The sequence below is a fragment of the Camelus ferus genome, chromosome 1 (genome assembly GCF_009834535.1).
Source record: "Camelus ferus isolate YT-003-E chromosome 1, BCGSAC_Cfer_1.0, whole genome shotgun sequence".
NCBI lineage: Eukaryota > Metazoa > Chordata > Mammalia > Artiodactyla > Camelidae > Camelus > Camelus ferus.
Window position 1 is genome coordinate 120,759,948 of NC_045696.1, and position 22,268 is coordinate 120,782,215.

The 22,268-nt window shown below is 37.6% G+C and overlaps 1 protein-coding gene and 1 long non-coding RNA gene across 6 annotated transcripts in view; one reads left to right on the forward strand and one right to left on the reverse strand.

Annotated features, from left to right (window-relative positions):
* Positions 1 to 22,268, forward strand: part of ATP2C1 (ATPase secretory pathway Ca2+ transporting 1) — a 123,890-nt gene that overhangs the window by 29,130 nt on the left and 72,492 nt on the right. The gene's annotated exons all lie outside the window — the stretch shown is intronic.
* Positions 1,647 to 15,079, reverse strand: LOC116666485. Its single transcript, XR_004323374.1, has 3 exons — positions 14,351 to 15,079; positions 13,663 to 13,668; positions 1,647 to 1,657 (listed from the first exon to the last, which is right to left on the reverse strand). It is a non-coding gene; the product is annotated as an uncharacterized LOC116666485 (long non-coding RNA).

Here is a 22,268-nt window from a genome sequence, read left to right on the forward strand (position 1 = left end):
TATGTACAAGTATATTTTTATTTCTTTATCCATCTGTATGTAAATTAAAAACCACGTGTTCATACTGATGCTGCTAGTTCCAGTCCCATACCTGACGGTTCATTCTAGTCTCCCCCCCCACTCCCCCAATTCCCCCCCTTTTTTTTACTTTCTCCTCCAGAGTTAAGAAACCTGATTCTCACCCACAGAAATTTACATATTTTTTCAATCTTTGTGTACACACACAAAAGTAGTTTCAGAATTGCTAACTTTTTCCCTGTGAGAAACACATTACAATTTTTTTTTCTAAAGAGATGTAATTTTACCTATACAGGTTTAATCTTTTTCCTATTTTTTGGTGTAGTCTCAAATTACCCCTTTTATGTTGAGCTTGTTACCAAATTGAAGTTAATATAGTTTTTTTTTTCTCCCTTGATTCTTTATGCTATAATAAGTTGTTAAGAACCTATTCTGATAAAAAGGAGCAATTTTCTGATTGCCACATTCCTCAGAGTTTTGTGTACCTTCACCTCTTGTTTCTGGTAGCAGAGTCCATGTACCATTTCTTGTAAGACAGGTCTAGTGCTGCTGAACTGCCTCAGCTTTTGTTTGTCTGGGAAAGTCGTTGTCCTTCGCATTTGAATAATAACTTTGCTGTAGAGAGCATTCTTGAATGACAGTTTTTAATCTCACTATTTTGAGAATGTCATTCCACTCCCTCCTGGCCTGTAGAATTTCTGCTGAGAAGTCTGCTGGTCACCATGGGAGAGGGTGGAGGGGGTCCTCTGTTACCATCCTTTTCCCTTTAAAATTTAAAATTCTTTGTCATTGACTTTTGACAATTTTAATATAATGTGTCTTGGAGAAGGTCTTCTTGCACTGAGGTAATGAGGTGCTCTCTTAGCTTCACGGAATTGTACATCGGTTCCTTCTCCACGCTTGGGAAGTTCTCAGCTATTATTTCTTTAAATAAACTCTGTTCCCTTCTTCCTCTCTTTTCCTTCCTGGTTGTTTGTTATCCTAATGTTGCCCTTCCTAAAGAGTCTGATAGCTCTTGTGGAATTCCTCTTTTTAAAAATATCTCATTTCTCTTTCTTCTGCTTGTATCATTTCTAGAGTTCTGACATCAGGTTCTCTCATGCTCTCCTCCATGGGGTCTGCTCTATTTCCAGTGCTTTTTAATGCACTCTTTATCTTGTTTATTGAGTTCTTCAGCTCTGGAGTTGCTCTTTGGTTCTTTTTTGGCATTTTAGTCTCTTTGGTAAAGTGTTCCGTCTGTTTCGTTGGTTTCATTCCTGAGCTCATTGAACTGCCTTTAGGTTTTCTTGTGGCTGGTTGTTGATCTTGACTGCTTTTTGGAATTCTCTGTTAGATTGCAATATTCTGAAACTTTGATTTCTGGAGAATTGTCAGTTTATTTTTGTGGTACAGTGTTACTGTGATTCTTTGTGTTGCTGATGAGTTGTTCCTCTGCCAGTGCATTTGAAGTAGCGACCACCTTTCTGCCTGATTCTGAGCTGCTTCTGGCTATATCTGAGAGTCTGCACTTTGCATGATCCCCACCTCTGTCAGAGGCATGGCTCCAGTGCTTTTGTTACTGCTTCTTGTGCCTCCAGAGTCGTTGGCTCCTTGCTTCTGGTAGTGTTGCTGCCTGATGCACCCAGATGGTGGGCTCTTCCTTTGCATCCGGGATCCCCTGAGTTGCAGGCTTCATTGCTATGGAATGGAAAACGGGGGTTGTTGGGGGAGTTGGGGTTGCACACATGCCTCTGCTGTGTCCGGTGTTGTAAGGTTCAAGAGCTCCACTGCTGAGGGTAGGGTGGGATGGAGTCAGAGGTGCCTCAGTGGCTGGAGCTGTGGGGTTCCAGGCCCCACTGCCCCTGCTGCCCAGTTAACCTGTGGCCCTAGGGCCTGCTGTGCCAAGGGGCTGGAATCATGTGTACCGCCTCCCCTGCTACTCCTGGGTTCTCCGGGGCTGAGGGCTTGGCTGCTGAGGTGGGGACCTCTCTGTGTTCCAGTCCACTCACCTTTAGATGTGCTGATGCATGGAATTCTCTGGTGTCCTGGTGTGTTGGGCCGAGGCATCTTTTGTTGCATCGTGGATCCTTTATTGGTTGTAGACTGAAGTGGAAAGACAGGCAGCTTTTCTTTTTTTTTTTTTTTTTTTAAGTATTTTTATTGAAGTATAGTTAGTTTACAGTGTGTCAATTTCTGGTGTACAGCACAATACTTTAGTCATACAGGAACATACATATATTCATTTTCATATTTTTTTTACCAGAAGTTACTACAAGATAATTGAATATAGTTCCCTGTGCTATACAGTATAAACTTGTTGTTTATCTATTTTATATATAGTAGTTAGAGACAGGTGGCTTTTCACTCTGCCATGTTGCTGACTTCTGGGAACACATTTTTCACCTGAAGTACAGTATTTGGCTTTAACTTTACGGTACACAGTCTAAATCTGTCTTCCAAGTTACTTAGGCTAGTTTGTCTCTTCCCTCCCTACTTGTGTCTGGTTATGTATGTTACTTATTAACTGTTTGTGTTCTATTTTACGTTCTTTGCACATCCTGTTTGATTTTTAATCTTTTAAACCTTTTGAAGTAAGTGGTGATCGTATCCCTCCTCTATTTATCTGTAATGAAGTCTTTTCTTCAAAGGACTGGCTTTGCTTACAGTGAGGTACAGTGCAGCTTGCTTTGGCTCACAGCAGTTTACATGAGAAAGGAGCTGTGCCCTGGAGGTCGCTCTCTCTGGCTTGCTCATCTAGTTCCTTAGTTACAGCTCTCACGTCTCCATCTTCTCCACTCCGGAAAGCTACGGTCCCATAGCTTTAAGTGTGTGAAATCCATCACCCAGTTGTCCTCCTTTATTCTAGATGCGTAGTTTTAGACTCAACATCACCTACAGACTGAATACTAGTTCTCTTACTGTTGGAGTAAATCATGACAAACTATTTTGCAGATCTTGTCCTTTACTGCTTTATTATTTTTTGAAGTGTAATTCACATGTTGTAAAATTCTCCATCTTAAAGTACACAGTTCAGTGTTTTTTTAGTGTATTTGTTGATTTAATTCCAGAACATTTCTGTCACCCCAGAAAGAAACCTCTTAGCCCTTAGCAATTACTTCCTGTTCTCCTTTCCCCAACCCCTGGCAACTACTAATCCACTTTTTGTCTCTAAATTTGCCTGTTCTGAATATTTCATCTAAATGGATTTATATAATATGTGACCTTTTGCGCCTTACTTCTCATTTTAGCATGTTTCCAGCATTTAGCCATGTCATAGCATGTATCATTTCATTCTTTTTTTTTGGTTAAATGATACTCTGTTGTATGGATATACCACATTTTATTTATCCATTTGTCAGTTCATGAATAGTTGGGTTGTTTCTACTTTCCTGGCTAATATAAATAATAATACTGGGAACAGTCTTGTATAAGTTTCTGCATGAATATGTATTTTCAGTTCTTTTGTGTGTGTGCATAGGAGTAGGAGTGCTGGGTTATATGGTGATTCTGTGTTTAATATATTGAGGAATCCCTACAGAGTTTGTATCATTTTTTTATTCCCATCAGTAGTATATGAGGGTTCTGACTAATTTCTCCACATCTTCTCCAGCACTTGCTATTTTCTTTCTTTTTAATTGCCATCTTGTGGGGTATGAAGTGGTGTCATGTTGTGGCTTTGATCTGTACTTCCCAATCATTTATGATACCAAACATCTTTACATGTGCTTTTTGCTATTTGCATTATCTTTGGAGAAATGTTTATTCAGATCCTTTGCCCCTTACATAATTTTGTTATTTGGTTTTGTATTGTTGTTTATTTCAGTATTCTGGATACTAGGGTTGTTTTGTCTATGCTGAGTCCCTTGCAGTCGCATATGAATTTTGGAATCAGTTTGTCCATTTCTGTAAAAAAGACAGTTGGAATTTTCACAGGCATTATATTGAATTGTCCTTTACTTTGAGGTTGTAATGTTCTTACTTAGGTAAAAACATAAGGTCTTTTTGAACATTTGGGTATCATTTTATTCTAGTTAAGAGTTTAAATTAGTAACATCTTATTCCTCCCTTTTTTGCCCTCCTCTCCAGAGATTAACTTAGTGGAGTAAAACCTGTATTACTCAATAAATGGTTTAGGGACAGTTAGCTAACTTTTGGTAAAAAAATATAAATGGAATGAGAAAGGCTTTTTAAAAAAACTAAGCATGAGATAAAACCCCAAAACCATAATGCAAAGGATTTAAATGCTGATCATACAAGATTTTAAAAAGAAACAAAAAGTCAGTAGACAAACTGGAAGCCAATGATAAAAACACTTGAAACAAATGACTAAAGGCTACTTTGCGACAGAATACTCTTTAAATCTATAAGAAATAGCCAGTATCTTGTAGGGGAAAACAGCCAAAGGACATGAGCAAGCATTTCATTGAAAAAGGTTGCAGAAGGCCCAAAGATAGATGGAAAGGTGTTCGACCTCAGTAATGAAGAAATGTGAATTAAAATAACACCTTCTACTCATCAAATTGACAAAAATTAAAAAATTTGATTATGCTTAACCTTGGCTAGATTGCAGAGAAGAGAGAATCTCCTGACTGTTGTTGGGTGTTCATTTGACTTGGTTCCTTTGAAGAGCAATTTAGTGATAGCTGTCAGAATGAAAAATACACTCAACATTTCCACAGCCAGGATTATATCTTGTATCTGTACTTGCGTAAGCATACAAAAAGATTTATATAAAGATGTTTTTGTTTATAACATAAATGTAATTGCAGCATTTGTAATAGCAGAAGATGGGAATAACCTAAGTGTCTGTCATCGAGAGGGCTAAACTAGGGTACTACCGTATAATGAAATGCTTTGTGAGCCATTAAAAAAAACAGGACAGATCAGTATGTGTGGTGAAATAGAGGTCCAAAATGTATTGAGTGAAAAAAGCAAGTTGTAGTTATGTGATTCCATTTATAGTTAAAACAAAGCAGAAACACAACAGAAAGTCATAACATATTTGCATAGAAAATGGCTGGCAGTGTACACAAAGAGTTAATTAACAGAGGCTACCTCTGGGCAGTCCAACTGGGGAGATGCATTTGTTACATTGAAAACTTTCTTATTACCTGACTCTTTAAAAACAATGAGCAGGTTTTTATTTTTCAAAAAATCATTGGAAATGTCTTAGTGTAATTAAGAGATTATGCTCCTTTAGGAGTGAGAGGTTTTTTTTTTTTTTCCTGTCAGGTTGATTATTTTGTGTAAGATCCCTGTTGGTTTGCAGAGTGAGTGGGTTTTTGTGTGTGTGTGTGTGTGTGTGATTTGTATTGCTCTTAATGAAAATGGATTAGAATTAGCTCTTGGATACAAATATTTAATAGTATTTACAGGCTACTGTTTTATTCCCAAGTACTGCAACTATGGGAGAAAAATAGGATTTGTGGTTGTGCTAGTTTTTAATTTGTCAAATGAAGAATATTTAAGTGTTGGTCTACATTGGAGCCTGATTGTGCCATTGTTCTTTGGGTCCATGTTCTGGAACTTCAAATTTCAGTGTGGAAAGTAAGCATTTCAGAGTGTCTTCCTTAGTTAAGGTTACTAATTCATTGTCAGAAACCTTAGTACCACAGGCAATAAGGAGGCAATGGTATCTCCCTGCACTTTGCCAAACCATAGAATCTTAGAGTTCGAGGGAATCAACTTCCCAACTGATATAAAATCACCAGTATTCACTTCTAGAACATTTTTGGTGATTGAAAACTACACTTCTGTCTGTTGAGGCTAGTTCTGTCCTTAATCTCAGCAGATTGGCGCATTTCCTTTACCAGCCTTAAAATATTTGGAGGTGCTGTCATATCCTTTATTTATTTAGAAACTTTTATTGAAATCCAATTAATGCTCATGCACTACCCTTCATAATTCTCCTCCCTAGACCAAGTATTCCTACTTTATTCCACTAATCTTCTTAAGACCTCATTTCCAGAAATGTTACCATATCATGCCACACTTGGGGACAGGCCCTAATGATGCTCTAAACTGAATATAGAATCCTCAGGGTGTGGTTGGGTCATATAGTACTCTGGGGCCATTACTCTCTTGGTTTAAAAGTTGCATTTCTCATAATACAATTTAAAATATTGTTTACCTTTTTTTAGCAGTATAGAGCCTTAGCATCTGATGCTTTAGTAGATAGCTTTTGAGTTTTGGTTTTTGTATTTATCTCTATTAAGTGTTTATATATATATGCATTTATAAATGTAAGAGTAGCTGATAAACTTGTCTGAATTATGAGGCAAGGTAGCCGCCCTTCTCCAGCTTTGAGTTGATACCATCTTGGATAAGTGTGTTGTTTAGGTATTTTGAGTTGTTGATAGACTGTTGAACAGGATAGGGCCTCATGGCACACCTAGGGGCACTGAGTTATTAATACTTTTGGCTCACCTAGCCAGAAACCTGCCCAAGTTAGCCCGTGTGTTTCCTGTTTTTGTCATGTGACAATTTCGATAACGTTTTTTGGCATCAGAAGACTGTATAATCTTAGTACTCTGCCTTGTGAGAAATTCTCAGATACACATTGGTTTTAAATTGTCATTGTTTTCTTTTTCCGTAATTTTCAAAAATTATCTCTGTATCTGTTCAGGATTTTTTGGGTGTGTATTGGGGTGGGGAGGATGAGAAGCTTCTTTGCACCAAGGTTGTTTTTAGTTAAAAAGAAGCTTTGTTCTTAGGTTTCTTTTTTAAACAGCTTTAGTGAGCTATAAATTCAGGTACAAATTAATCTATTTAAAGTGTTCAAGTCAATGGTTTTTTATATTACATCTTTTTTTAAATTGTAAGATAAGTATAACAAAATTTGCTATTTTAACCATTTTAAGTGTACAATTCAGTGGCATTAAGTACACTTGTAATGTAGTGCAACCATCACCACTGTCTGTTTCCAGAATTTTCCCACCCACAACTGATGCTTCGTATTCCTGTTCCCCACTCCTTCCAGCCTCTGGTAGCCTCTAATGTACTTTCTGTCTCTGAATTTGCTTATTTTAGGTACAGCATGTAAGTGGAATCATTTATCGTGACTGGCTTACTCCACTTAGCATAATGTATATTATATTGCAGCATACCTCAGAATTTCCTTCCTTTTTATGGCTGACTGATAAGGAGAGACCTCTGTTATTTTCCTGTTTGTTTTCTATATGCCGTATAACTTTTTGTCCCTTATTTCCTGCACTACTGCCTCTGTTGATTTTTTTTTTTGTAGTGAAACATTTAAGTTCCTATCCTACTGCTTTTTGTGTATATTCTTTAACCATTTTCTTTGTGGCTACCATGAACATTGCATATAATATTCTAAAGTCACAACACTGTAGTTTGGATTTATACCAGTTTATCTTCAGTGACATATACAAACTGCTTCTTTACATCTCCACCCTCCTTTCAGTTGTAGATGTATTCGAGGTAAATTTTTTTACATTGTGTGTTCAGGAACCTAATTAAAAAATATATTAGTGTCTTAAACCATGTACAAAACAAAATGTGAAGTTACAAACCAAAATTGTAATAACACTAGCTTTTACACTAATAATTGCTTTAAAAAGTTTGTTAGTGCCCTCAATCATGTAGAAAACAAAAATGGAATTATAAACCAAAGTTACAGCAGTCGCAGGTTTTATAATTTTCTATGTGTTTACCTTGACCGAGATCTTTATTTTTATATGGCTTCAGGTTACTGTCTAGTGTTTAATTTCAATCTATAGGACTCTAGCATTTCTTACAGGGCAAGTCTACTGGTAATGAACTCCCTCAACTTGTTTATCTAGGTGGGTCTTAATTTATCCTTCAATTTTTAAAGACATCTTTCCAGGTACAGAATTCTTCATTGATTTTTTTTCTTTTAGCACTTTTAATATATCAGTCTACTTTTCTTCTGGCCTTTGTAGTTTCTGATGAGAAATATGACTGTATTATTGATGATCCCTTGTGTGTGATGAATCCCTTCTCTCTTGCTCCTTTCGAGATTCTCTCTTTGTGTTGTCTTTTGCTTACAGTGTGTCTTGGTGTGGGTCTCTTTCAGTTCATCCTACTTGGAGGTCATTTGTATTGATGTATTTAATCAAATTTGGGAAGTTTTGGGCCATTATGTCTTCAGATATTCTCCCTGTCCCTTTCTCTCTCTCTTTTCCTTCTGGGGCTCCCATAATGCATATGTTGATTTACTTGTTGGTGTCTCACAGGTCCTTGATGCTCTGTTCACTTCAATCTTTTTTCTTTCTGTTCCTCAGATTTAAATTTCCATTGTTACATCTTCAAGTTTGCTGGCTTCTTCTGCCAGTTCAAATCAGCCTTTGAGTCCCCTTAATGACTTCTTAAATTTCAGTTATTGTACTTTTCAGCTCCAGGATTTCTTTCTGGTTTCTTTTAATGTTTTGTATCTTCTTACTCTTACTACTACCAGTTCTTTTTCTGTTATACCTCTTCTTCTGTTATACATGTATAAACTAATACTATGCTGAATCAGGAATTTTAGACTGTTTTTTAACTCAAAGCTTCAAAATAATAAAAACACCATATTTCTTTCAGATCTTTTAAGGACAAATAATTCATTTTTCAAAGGGAAAGTGCACTGTGAAAGTCTTGTAACTAGAAGTGTTTGTTCTTTACAGTTTAAGGCTAAAGCCATATGGTCTACAACTAAAAATTCATTCAGATTACTGATTCATGCCAAGTTACTTTTTGCCATTTTGGATTCAGTGGTATTATTTTGGACTGTCTTTAATTATACCTTAATGAAACAGTTGAAGATTTTTTTTTTCTCTTTTTTATTGAAGTACAGTCAATTAAATGTGTCAATCTCTGGTGTACAGCACAATGTCCCAGTCTTGCATATACATACATATATTTGTTTTCATATTTTTTCCATTAAAGGTTATTACAAGATATTGAGCATAGTTCCCTGTACTATACAGAAGAAACTTTTTTAAAATCTGTTTTTGTATATAGTGGCTAACATTTGTAAATATCAAACTCCTAAATTTATCTCCTCCCACCCCCTTTCCCCGGTAACCATAAGATTGTTTACTATGTCTGAGAGTCTATTTATGTTTTGTAGATGAGTTCATAGTGTCCTTTTTTTTTTTTCTGATTCCACATACGAGCAATCTCATATGGTATTTTTCTTTCTCTTTCTGGCTTACTTCACTTAGAATGACGATCTCCAGGTCCATCCATGTTGCTGCAAATGACATTAGTTTATTCTGTTTTATGGCAGAGTAGTATTCCATTGTATAAATATACCACAACAAGAACTGAAGATTGAAGCAAGGAATTAAAAATATACATGTGAGTTGCTGGTGAAGTGATATAAGATACATGTTACGCAGATAGATGTTGAGTAGTGAGTAGCAGGAGACTTTTGATTGCACTTTCACCTCTTACCTTCTCCAGGGCATATTTTCAATATGGAATACTCATTTCAATAGAAAGAAGCCCAATTATTCATAAACAAATGTAAGAACCATCCACATATTCCGCAGCTATTTATAATACAGAGAAAATAGATCATTAACATTTAAGTGAAAGCAGTTGGATCACTGAATCTTCCTTTGACTCTTTAGTTACTTTGGATGACAAGAGGGTTTTCCCCCCAGTGTAGATCAGGAAGGAGAAAGTTTAAGTATGAATTTATTGGAATTGATTAATTCTTAATTATAAGAGTATACAATTTTTGTTTAGGGACATAGTGTTAGGTGAAATGGTTAGGAAAGAAGTCTGCTGACTTATGCATTTGTCCTTTTAACAGTTACTGAGAACCAGACGTGTGCCAGGTATGGCCAGTGCTGGTTTGTGTGACCCACGGGTCTTGTAGCCGTTGAATTTACGTTGTAGTGGAGGGATAAGGACATATTTGGATGAGCTGCGATAGCTAAGTGGGATCCTAGGGGGTGAGCAAATTAGTTCAGAGTTGGGAGGGGAAGTCAAGAGAAGTCCCGGGGAATGAATGAGGTCTGATGCTTAGCAGGGTGTGGAGCATGAAGGCTGGGCCTGGTCCCTCTTGTCTAGAGATAAGCTGCAGGCATTTCAGGCAGTGGGACTAAGTGACAGACTTCTTTCCCTGCATAGGCCACTTACCATGATGTGGTTATGGACTTAAATTTTGGTAGCCATCTCAGTGGCTTCCTGAGTCAGTCCAGATTTAGTTGTCACTAAATAAATCCGTTATATATCTTACTAATAATAGGGAATAAATAATTTTTTAATAGAGCAGTATTATTAGGACACATAAAGAAACTTATTTGTGTCAAGCAATGAAATATTTAAATACAGCTATAGGATTCTTATAGTCTCCTATTAGGTAACATTCCTTTTAGAGATACTCACGGGTTGTGAGTGTTTAAAGTGAGGGAGGAACTATGATTTCCTTGGAAGTTAGAATGTGAGTATTTAATAGAGTTAATCAAAGCCTAGATTTGTATTTTTATTCTTTTTTTTTTTTTTTTTTTTTTGCTTTTCAAAACCATCGTGTATTACTTTGGCTTGGAAAAGAAACAGCTGATAGCAGTGCAGCAGAATTTAAGTCGCGTGGCTGATGAAGAATCTGTGGTGTGTTAACTTCTATGTCACTTGATCCCTCAATTCTCTTATCTTCCTGTTGTCCGTGTGCAAAAGTGGTGTTTTCTTGCCTGCTCTTTTTACTCATGTTGGGGATTGGTTTTTCTAAACACGACTCTTGTTAGTGAGTTCTGATTAGGGATTCGATCCCTAATGGTATCTTTGGAAGCAGCTAAGGTCACTGGTTAGCAGAAACAAAGTACTGAGTAGTGAATTCTGCAAAGAATAAACCAAACTACTTAGTAAAAGGGCTTTTTTGTTTTGTTTTTTGTTTGTTTTTTGTATTTAGACAGCAGATTTAAAATGTGAGTTTTTTTGGATTGGTTTGTTCATTTTATGTAAGACTTTAGTCTCGGTCGGATTACAGATGGTTTACAATTGTATTCATCAGACAACAGTTAGGAATGAATGCCAGAGTCAATTTTTGAATCTTGCTTAAAGAGTACTGTGTGTGGAAAATTAAAATGAAACACTTCTGCTTTTATTTAATTCTATTGGACACTTAAAAAAAACTACTAAAACTTGGGATCAAATGGATGATATTTGGCAAGAAAATCTATGATTTTTTAATGGCACTGTTGCAGGAAAAGACTATAAATTTACCTTATAAAGCACTGTAAGAAAGACTTTGTTCTTAAAGAAGTGTGTGTTATTGGAGTTTTTGGCAAGTTGGAGGTAATATGGCAAATATAGGTAAACTTAAAAAGTGTCAGTGATCCTGTTCTTTACCCCTGCATATCATTCTGCTTTAAGATATGAACTACATTTGGGGGAGGGTATAGGTCAGCAGTAAAGTGCATGCCTAGCAAGCCCAAGGTCCTGGGTTCAATCCCCAGTACCTCCATTAAAAAAAAAAAAAAAGCCTAGTCCCTCTGCCAAAAAAAAAATGTACATGGTGCTGTATGTCAGTCATACCTCAATAAAACTGGAAGGAAAAAAAAAAGAAGTGAACAAATTTGCCAAATCATTTGTCTTTTGTTTTCTGGCTTATTTCACTTGGCACGTTTTCACTGTTCATCCTTGCTGTGTATGTGTCAGAACTTCATTTCTTTTTGTGGTTGAATGATAATCCATTGTATTTTTATATGCCGTATTTTGTTTATCCATTTATTTGTGGATGGGTACTTGGGTTGTTTCCACCTTTTTGCTGATGTAAATAATACTGCATTGGACATTGGCATACAAATGTCTGAACCTCTATTTTTAAATGTATTAAAAAAATCATACAGATTCTCTGCCAAATGTCTGCCTCATAGTAGAATTACTGGATCATATTATTTTATGTTTAGCTTTTTGAGGAACCACCAAACTGTTTTCCATAGTAGCTGCACCATTTTACATTCCCACCAGCAACATACAAAAGTTTCAGTTTCTCTGTATCCTCACCAGCACTTCGTATTTTCTGTTTTTTCTTTTTTTAATTTAAAAAATTCTGGCCACCCTAGTATATATGAAGTAGTAGTCATTATGATTTGATTTGCATTTCCCTTGTGACTAATGATGTTAAACATCTTTTCCTGTGCTTATTAACCATTTGTAAATATACAAATGGAGAAATGTCTGTCCTGGTCCTTTGACCATTTTCTAAACCATTGGATTTTGTTGTTGTTGTTGTTGTTGCTGCTGTTGTTGTTGTTGTTGTTGTTGTTGTTGTTGAGTTTGAGGAGTTCTTTATATATTCTGGATATTAAACCCTTACTGATAAATAATCTAATAATTTCTCCCATTCTGTAGGTTTTCTTTTCACTTGTTTGTTAATGTCTTCTGATGCACAAGTTTTAAGATTTGATGGAGTCCAGTTGATCTATTTTTTCTCTTTTTGTTTTTTGTGCTTTTGGTGTCATATTTAAGAATCCACTGTCAAGAATCCAAGGTCATAAAGATTTATCCTTGTGTTTTCTTCTAAGAGTTTTATGCTTTTAGTGTTTATATTTATGTAGTCAATCCATTTTGAGCTATTACTTGCGTATTGTGTGAGGTAGGGTTACATCACTGAATTTTGTAGCTGTGGCTAAGATGTTTACCTTCAAAGATTCTCTGTTGTGAAGTTTGGTGGAACTTATTTTCTAAGTCCTACCTTGTGCAATATTTAGTCATCATGCCCTTAGTTATTGAGTAGTAGATAGTTCATGGAACTGGGCATTTTTAGCTCTTAAACTATATTCTTAATATTGAGTCTTCAAGAATGATTCAGAATACAGAGACAAGATTGATAAATTTTATTACATAAAAACAATTTTTTTTTTGCATGGCAAAAACCATACAGTCAAGACAGCGGACAGACTAGAAGAAAATATCTGTAACATACCAAGGTAAAGAAAGGACCAAGATCTCTAATATGTAAATAACTCTTAAAAACTGAGAAAGTAAATTGCAGTAACCTGACAGAAAAATGATCAAAATACATTAAAGATGACCACCCCCAAAATATCAAAATGGTCCCTAAACACAGGAAACGATTTCAAACTCATCATTAGAGAAGTGGAAATTAAAATACACCTAGATGCAATTTTTAGTAGACAGAAATTAAAGTATAGCAGTCGGTCCTGCTGGTGAGGCCTTGAGGAAGCAGACACATCCACTCCTGGTGAGGTAAACCGGTCCAGCCCTTTTTGAGAATTTGGTGGTATCCAGCACAGCCCTGCATGTGCATTTGCCTTTTGACCTGTCAGTTTCAGTTGTAGGAATTTTCCCTGAAGGCACAGCTTCAAAAATACGAAACTCCATATGCAGGGTTATTGATGGGCCAGTTTTTGCAGTCTCTTACATAGAGTGGTCGAATAAACTGTGGTGTTGGTGTTGTATATGTATATAACAGAATGCTATACAGCCATAAAAAGAATGAGGAAGATATCAGCACCAAACTCTGAACAGGTGAGGACCAATTCTCAATTATGTGAGAAAGTATCTGTAGGCTATGTTACTCTAAACAAAAAAAAAAAAAGGAAAAAAGAAAATACACATGCGTATGCTCATTTGAGCAGAAGGAAACGCAGGAAAGGTACACTAGCAACTGGATGGGCTATATAAAGAGGGTGGGGTAGGGGGAGGTTGAAAGAATGGGGAGGGCTTGACCCATCTCTGATGTTACTTGTTTTGAGTAGCTTTAACTATTAGAATGAAGTTAATGTCTCATATACTCAAACAGAATTAACAAGGATGGGGGAGAGGACGGGGTAAAAAAAATAATCCCCAAATCCCAAATGGAATAATGCAAACAGAAACAAGTGAACCTAACTGTATTTCAAATGAATGACATAACCATATTGAAGGGTAGGCATGGGAAGAAATAATCTAAGTAATTTAGGAATGTAGGATTTTGACTATAAAAGGCTATTGACAAAATAACTAAACAGACCTAAGACTAAAGACAGAAAGAACTGTACACAGATACTGTACTCTAGGTAGATTTTGTTTTTGCTTCACACTGGTGTGGTTCATACTCTAAAACTACTCTGTGTATTCTACGTTACAGCAAATAAATATATACAATGATAATGAAAGTCAGGTTTTTCACTGTAAGAGAAAAGTGTTACAGATAAAGAAAGGGAAAAGGCTGAATGAACTTCTGTAGAGTTAGATTGGCATTGGCAGCTTCAGTGTGGACTCACGGTTTTTAACATTTTTACAGGTAGGTATAAAATATAGATATGTGTTTGTGTGTGTGTATATATATATATATATATATATATATATAATATACGTATATATTCTTATATATTCCTTAACTCAGTCTGGTGTGAAGGCCTTAGAGCCATGACACTTCTGAATAATATTTGTCAATGAAAGGAACTAAGGTTCTGGAGAAATGGCTAATTCTGATGAGAGGGCAGGGGAAATACAAAGATAAGCTTGCAACATCTTTTGGTGCCAGAAATTAAGGAAGTACTCAAAAACTGGTGAGAACATGTCAAAAGGACATAGGAGACAGCCTGTTCAAGGCTCTCCACTGGCCACAACTAGGACAATTTGAGCAACAAAATGAGTAATAATGGATTTATAACCCACAGAATCTGTGATACAAAAAATGAAAACACACACACACATAAATGGGAAAGAAGGGAAAGTTCTTCCTTACAGTAGGATTCCACTTAATACATACAGACAAAATGATGAAATTAGAAAATGTGGTAGCCACCACAGTAATGTTTCAATGTTTCAGGCAAGAGTTACATAGCCAGCAAAAGTGTAAGGTACAGGATATTTTACTTGGTTTCAAAATCTCCCCCTACAAGACACTGACTGTATATAAAGGGAAAATAGTAACTTAATAGTGAGAAAATCATGCAGATACCACTTTAGCCAGGTGATCAAAATTAGCATCACTGTTAATGGGACAGACAGCACTCTATTACTCAGCTTCGGCTGCTAAAACAATACCATAGACTAGCTGACTTTACAGAAATGTATTTTCTCATGGTTCTAGAGACGAAGTCTAAAATCTAGGTGTTGGCAGGGTTGGGTTCTCTTGGCGGCAGGCAGCTGCTTTCTCACTGTTTCCTCATATGACCCTTCTCTGTGTGCACCTGCTTCTGGTCTTTCTCGTCTTTTAAGAAGGACACCAGTCCTTTTGGATTAGGGCCCCACCCTTATGACTTTATTTAACCTTAATTGCCTCCTTGAAGGGTCTATCTCAAATACAGTCACATTGTGGGGGTTAGGGTTTCAACATGTGACTTCTAGGGAGACGAATCTGTTGAACAAACATCATATGCCTCTTGATATGTTTTGAGGAAAATACAGCATTACTTCTGTGGTATTTCCCTTTCCTCCAAATATATCACCTTGTGTCTGTTTTAAAAAACAGACAAACCCAACTTATAGTTTGTAGAGTAGGGATATTCTACAGAAAACCTACTTGTACTTTTCCAAAGCATCAAGGTCATGAAAGACAGAAAGGATGGGGAACTATTCCATATTTAAGGAGACTGAACAGATAACAGTTAAATGCAACAGTGATCTCAGATTGGTTTTTTTGGGGGGAAGTTTGTTTGAATCAGGATTGAAATAAGGCCTACACAGTGTAATTGGTTGACATATCTCTTAAATATCTTTTAGTCTTAAAATGTATCCTCTTTTCTTTTCTTATAGTTTGTTGACAGAATCAGGTTGCTTGTTCTATAGAATTTCCCACAGCCTGGAATTTGCTGAGTATATTCTTTTGAGGTAATTTAATGTGCTTCCCTGTCTCCTGTATTTCTTTAAATTGGTGGATGGGTTAAGAGCACTCGCTGTATGTTATCACTTCGAAAGATCTAAAAAAAAGACCTATCCATGGTACCCACCCATCCTTGGAACCCACTATTCCTGTGGATTCTGATTTACTTGATCTGGAGTTCTGTCTGTAGGAATTTTTAAAAGCTCCCTAGGTGATTTTAATATAGAGTTGGGGTTGAGAACCATTGCTTTAGACCTAGTTATCACTGGTCAGATTCAGCTTTAACTTTTTTGCCAACAGTACCTCATAGAACCTGTGTTCTTAATAAACACCTCACTTACTAATAAGACCTGCCCACTTGGAGACCCTTGCCAGCTTCCGCTGTGCTCCGTGCCAGCAGTCTCTCCTTGGAGAGCTTCATCAGGGTCAGACTGACTTCTCCCGCTTGCATGGCTATGGTGTCTGGCTATTGGAAACCTTAATCTCAGCACTTTCAAAGGTGAAATGCATGGACTTCCCTAGTCCTTGTAGAAGATAGACTAAATTCATGGGTGACTAAATAAACTCATTTTCTGATCAGTTCTGTCACCTTTTTGTACGTTCAGTGAGAGAGCATTTAAAAGGTATAGGTATGTCTCAGGATAACGCTATTCTGTTGCTCTGTAATTGTCCATTCAGACAAAATCCCAGTATTTTCTTTTTTTCTAATAATACTTCTGATGCTGTGTATTACTAAGAATTTTGCAGAGGGTACGACTATGACAGAAACTGGTCGTACTCTTGTGAAGACCTCGAGTGGGGGCGAGGGGAATGTACAGATGTTACATCATGAGTGTTACCTTAGGGGAAGGGAGCCAGTATTTGAGTCCCCACCATACGCTAGGCACTGTGCCACACACTTTTATAAATGCTGTTTCTTTTAGGTCTTGTTGAAATGAAAATTATCCTGATTTTCCACTGAGAAAAAGAATACAGAGAAGTTAAGTAATGTGTTCTGAGACACACAGATGTCAGGACATAAAATTGGGATTATAAATTGGGATCCTGTCAAGTCTGACCTTTATTAGAGCAACGGTCCCTGGACCAGCAGCATCAACATTCTCTGAGAACTTGTTAGAAGTATACTTTTTGGGACCTACTCAGGACCTGCTGATTCAGAAACTCTGGGGCTAGGGCCCAGTAACCTGTATTTTAACAAGCCTTCCAGGTGGTTCTGATGTTCACTAGTAATCTTTCTGATAATTAGCATCTTTCTGTTTACTTGCAAGTGAACCCCTTGGAAAATTTTTATAGTCGAGTTGACCTGAAACTAGCAAATTCGAGAATCACTATACTGGAATGTTTCATCCCCTTTCCTAGCCCCCCTTTTAAAGCTGTAAAACTCTTTGTTTAAATGCTAGGGTTTTTCCCCCTGGAGCTAAAATATAAAACACAAAAAAGCAACTATTGTATTTGAAGTTGGGTGGGCCATGGAACCTTGAAGGGGATGTTGGGTGTGATACCCGCTGCACTCTATTGTTATCCCCACCCCGCTGCCCCACCCCCAGCTGAGTATGGTACGGTGTGGATATAAATGCACTTACACAGGGTTAGGAAAACACTGGCTGCTTTGTTCTCAACCAGAAGATCAGTTAAAGAAACTTGGAGTCATTTGGTTATCTTTGGGACCAAAATTTACCACTGCTTCTAATGATAGTCTCATGGGCCTTTCTACAAATACGACCACAGGTAGGTACCAAAAGTGCAGATGCTGCCTTCTACCTGGAGTCTTTTACGTCCGTAAGCTTGTCTTTGTCAGTAATTATAAGCACATCTAGATGGAATTATTTAATGTCATTCACTTGTGGCTTTAATCAACAAGCAGTTGCCTCTTAAATTGAGCAGGTCTGCCTGACTTCTGTAAATCACAGTGAACCTGCAGTTCTTGGAACTGCTGTCATCAGTATTGTCTTGTTGGAACTGCTTTGTCACTGTTGTTTTCTTCTGCCTGTGTGTGTCTTTTTCACATTTATATAATGGCATTGTATGGTTTGACCCTTAGACTTCCCAGAATAATAACCCTGCTTTCCTATGCTTTAGCTTATTAAAGAACTGTGGACAAGCACCTGCTCCTTTTTTTTTTTTTTTTTTAATTGAAGTACAGTCAGTTACAACGTGTCAGTTTCTGGTGTGCAGCACACTGTCCTAGTCATGCATATACAAACATGTATTTGTTTTTGTATTCTTTTTCATTATAGGTTACTGTAAGATACTGAATATAGTTCCCTATGCTATACTCCTAGTTCTTTCAAGTTTAATACCTGGCACACTTGATTTTCTTTGGCTTTAGAGATCTTTCTGATTACTTGCAAGTGAAACTTGGAAAAATTTATTGTCAAAGAGTTGACCTGGAAACTTTTAATAACTCTTATTTTAATACTCCTGAACTTTGCAGAGATGAGGTGTTCTCAGTTTTCCCACATAGCTAGACTTCTGTTGGGTAATTTGGGCTACCTTTGCTGCCTTGCTGTTAAAAATCAGATTTCTGTCCATGTGCTGAATGAAGTGACAAACTTTGTAAAACTAGTTTTTCCTCAGGGGTGGCGTGTAAGCTTTTGGTGGTGGCTCGTTTTAGAGGGTATTTACCTTTTAAAAATAAAATATTCTACTGTTTGTATTTAATCTAACTATGCCTTTCAGCCCTATCCTCTAGACCAGTGATTATTCACTTTGGCTGTACATGAGACCCACTCTGGGTAGCTTTTAAAAATGAGTGTTCTGGCTTCACCCCAGACTCACAGAGTCCCGCTCCCCAGTGATGGGGGCCCTGGACACTTGGGTTAAAACAAGAGAAGAGCCCTGTCTTAGTCTGCCCTGGCTGCTGTAGCAGAACATCATGTAGTAGGTTTGTGACGGAGCCTTACGTATATAGGACTCATTTAACTGAATTATTTACACATCTTAAATACCTGAAAGTTTCTGCAGTTTTTAAATGCATCCAATTAAAAACTTTATGGCTTGTCTTATTGTCTGGGTAGATGTGGGTCATTTAGTAGAGGTAGAAGTACATAATAAAACAGTTCTTTCATTTTAGCCAGATTGGTCTGGTCACATACAAATTAAATTTCCATTGCTATGGCTTTTCGTAGTGCTCACCTCTTGTTTGGAACATTCCCTTGGCATATCTTAGCCATTCTCTGGCATCCATTCTTCATGACTTAGCTCAGGGGAGTTTTCCTTGAAACCTGGGACTGTAGACAATACATTCCTGTGAAAACATGTGAAAGACATATTGTCTCTTAAAATGGTTTGCTTTCAGATGGTTAATTAAGATGGTTAACTTCAGTTAAACTTAATGTGATCGATCTTGTGTTTTATAATTCTTAAAATTGAAGCATTACTAAATCCCTCACAGATTGTTTTTAGGCTGAAATATTTGCACAATAGCGTAATAATGATATGTAGTAGCTGAGCCGAGCTTTTCTGTAGCGGCAGCACCTTTTAGCAGTTTCACCAACAGTGTATAGAGGTTCCAGTTTCTCTGCCTTCTCACCAGTGCTTGTTACCATCTGTCTTTAAACGTGTGTTTATCTTCATGACGTTGAGGGTCTTCTATTATGCCTATTGCTCATTTGTATATCTTCTCTGTGGGAATGTATTCATTTTTTATTTGGGTTATTTTCCCTTTTACTATTGACTTGTAAAAGTTTATACATTGTAGGTATAAGCCCCTTATCAAATAAATGACTTACAAATATTTTCTCCAACTCTGTGGGTTGTCTTTTTCTTGATGGTGTCCTTTGCAGCACAAAATTTTAAAATTTTGATGATGTTCAATCTTTTTTCTTTTGTTTCTTATACTTTTGGTGTCATGTCTTACGACACCATGGTCAAGAAGATTTAAGCCCATATCTTCTTCTAAGAGTTTTATAGTTTAAACGCTTACATTTAGCTCTTTGATCCATTTTTAGTTAATTTTTATATATGTTGTGAGGGAGCGGTACAGCTTTATTCTTTTTTGTGTGGTTATCCAGTTTCCCAGCACCGTTTGTTGAAGAGTCTCCCAGTATTCTTTACCATGGTGAATAGCGTTGCTGTCCAGCCTGTAAAACAAGCTAGAAATCTAGTGTAATTCTTGATGTGTGTACCTAGTTGATCATCACATCCTGTCATTTTTGCCTCGACTTCTGTGCCTGCACCCTGTCACCTGTCCAAGCCACACCTAGCTGTTGTTCAGACTTACGGAATAGTGTCAGTAGTGTCTAAAGTGGTGTATTCTCACCACTTTACCCTCTGCTCCTTTTATTTGCCAACCTGTGGCTTTTATTTATTATTAATTTTTTTAGACCACAGTTCAAAGTCTTCCTTTTACTCTTAGGATCAATACAGAAATTCTACAGTGTGGCCCCTAGGGCCCTGTGGTATCGCCCCTACTTCTTTAGTCTGTTTTTGCTTTATATGTCATCTTGGTTTCTTCAGTGCAGATACTTGTCAGAGTGTTTCCATATGTTGCCTCCACCACAGCTACCAGCATGCCTGCATCCTGCCTGTGTCCCTGTGCCTTCCCACCTGCAGCTTTGAATGAACTGTCCATCCCTTATCTAAGGCCAGCTATTCTGCAGTGGGCCAAATTCCACTCCCCTCGCTGTATCAGTTGTCCTGTCTCTCTTCTGTTATTAGTTACCATTCTAATCAACATACAAGCATGCTGTTATTTCTTCCATCTTAAAAAAACAACAAACCTCCACCTCTTGATCCTACATTCCATGCTGGTTATAATCCCTTTTCCCTGCTCCTCTTTTATGTTGGAATGGGAAAGCATGATTTATACTTACAGCCTCTACCTTCTCTTCTGTTTTCTCTGAACCCACCTCTGTCTGATTTTTGGCCTCCATTATTCAACCACATTGAATCTCTTCTTTATTTATCTCCGTGTCACCAAGTCCTGTGAGCAGTTCTTAGTCCTTATCTGAACTTTTCAGTGACATTTGGCCCAGTCCCTTTCCAGCCTCCTTGAAATACTTGCCTCCCATGGCTTCTCTTCTGATTCTCCTTTTACCTCCGTGGTTGCTCCTTCTTGGTCTTTTCTCTTTGTTACTGCTTACCTTGGATCTCTGTATGTTAGGAGGATGCTCCAGGAGCCTGCAGAACTCTGCCTTTTCTTCTGTGCTAATGTACGTGTTCAGGCTCACGTTCAGTACCATTTTATGTGCTCATGACACACAAGCTGGCTTCAACGTGGACCTCTCCTGTGTGCACACATGCCCACCTACCTCCTGCACTGTTCTGCCTAGATGTCTGCCAGCTAGTTCCTTTGCTTCTTTCAGATCTCTGTCCAAATGTCTACTAGAGAGGTCACCTTGCCCACCCACTTCCCTCCCCCCTGTATAAAATGAAGCACATCCCCTCTCCCCCCCCGCTTATCCTTCTTTTCATAATTGTTTTCTGAAACATTTATTGTATCACACATTCCTTACTGGTATGTGGCTCCATGAGGTTAGAGTTCTTACCTGTGTGGTCACTTTTGTGTCCCTCCTACCGAGAACAGTGTCTGGTACACAACGAGCATTGATTACGCGTCAGAAGACTGAATACGTAAGGGAATCAGTGCCAACCTTCTTTCAGTACTTCATTCTGGCCATACTCCCCTTCCTTGGGAGCTTTGCGCATTCAGTTCCCTCTGTTCTTCCATCCCTTTTGGTAGGCGGCCTCTTGTCTTTCACTTCTATAAGCATACTTCCTCATCCTGATGGCAGGCTCCCATACCCACGGACTTCTCCTTCCTGGCAACAGTCATTTCAGTTTCCATTTATTTGTTAAGATCTGTTTCCTATTTCCCTGTAGCTTCCCCTCACCCCTGTTTTGCTCATTGTTAAGTCCTGAGGGCCTAGCACAGAGTAGGACTCTCAGTAAATGCAGGTGTTGAAAGACTGAATGAACAAATTAAAATATTCTTACGATCCATATAACTAACAACTCAATTGAGTTGATAAATCTCTGTAACATTTCTCAAAAAGAAAATAGGATTAAAATGTAATAATTTCCATAATTTTAAGTTGACAGAATCTAGTTAGCATAAATACAGTTAACATCACTGCCTTTGGCTAACAATTTACTGTGCTGTGTCCTGCCTCCGTTGTAGAAACCCCTTCAGTGAAATCGATCCTTCTGGTAGATGGCCTCGGCCTCCCCTCTGGCTCCCAGCACTCTTCATTCTAAGTCCCGAAGTTGGTCCTTTGGTTTGGGGATTACCCTCTTTCCCATGGCAGCCCTTCAGTATATTTAGAGAGTAATCATCCTTCCCTTTCTGTGTCAGATCCTTTATTAAATGAAATGGTGTCACTTCCTTCTGCTGAAATTTTTGAGCCCCTCTGGGCCCATGGAATGCTCCTGACGGACTGTATGTAACGTGTGTTCCAACATAGTTCCTGTCTGTGTACCAACTACCAAAGGATTACTTAAAAAAGATTTCACGAGTAAGGCTCTTGTCCTGCATATTGGATGCTAGAGATGGGAATTTCCAGTATATTAATGATAGGAAAGT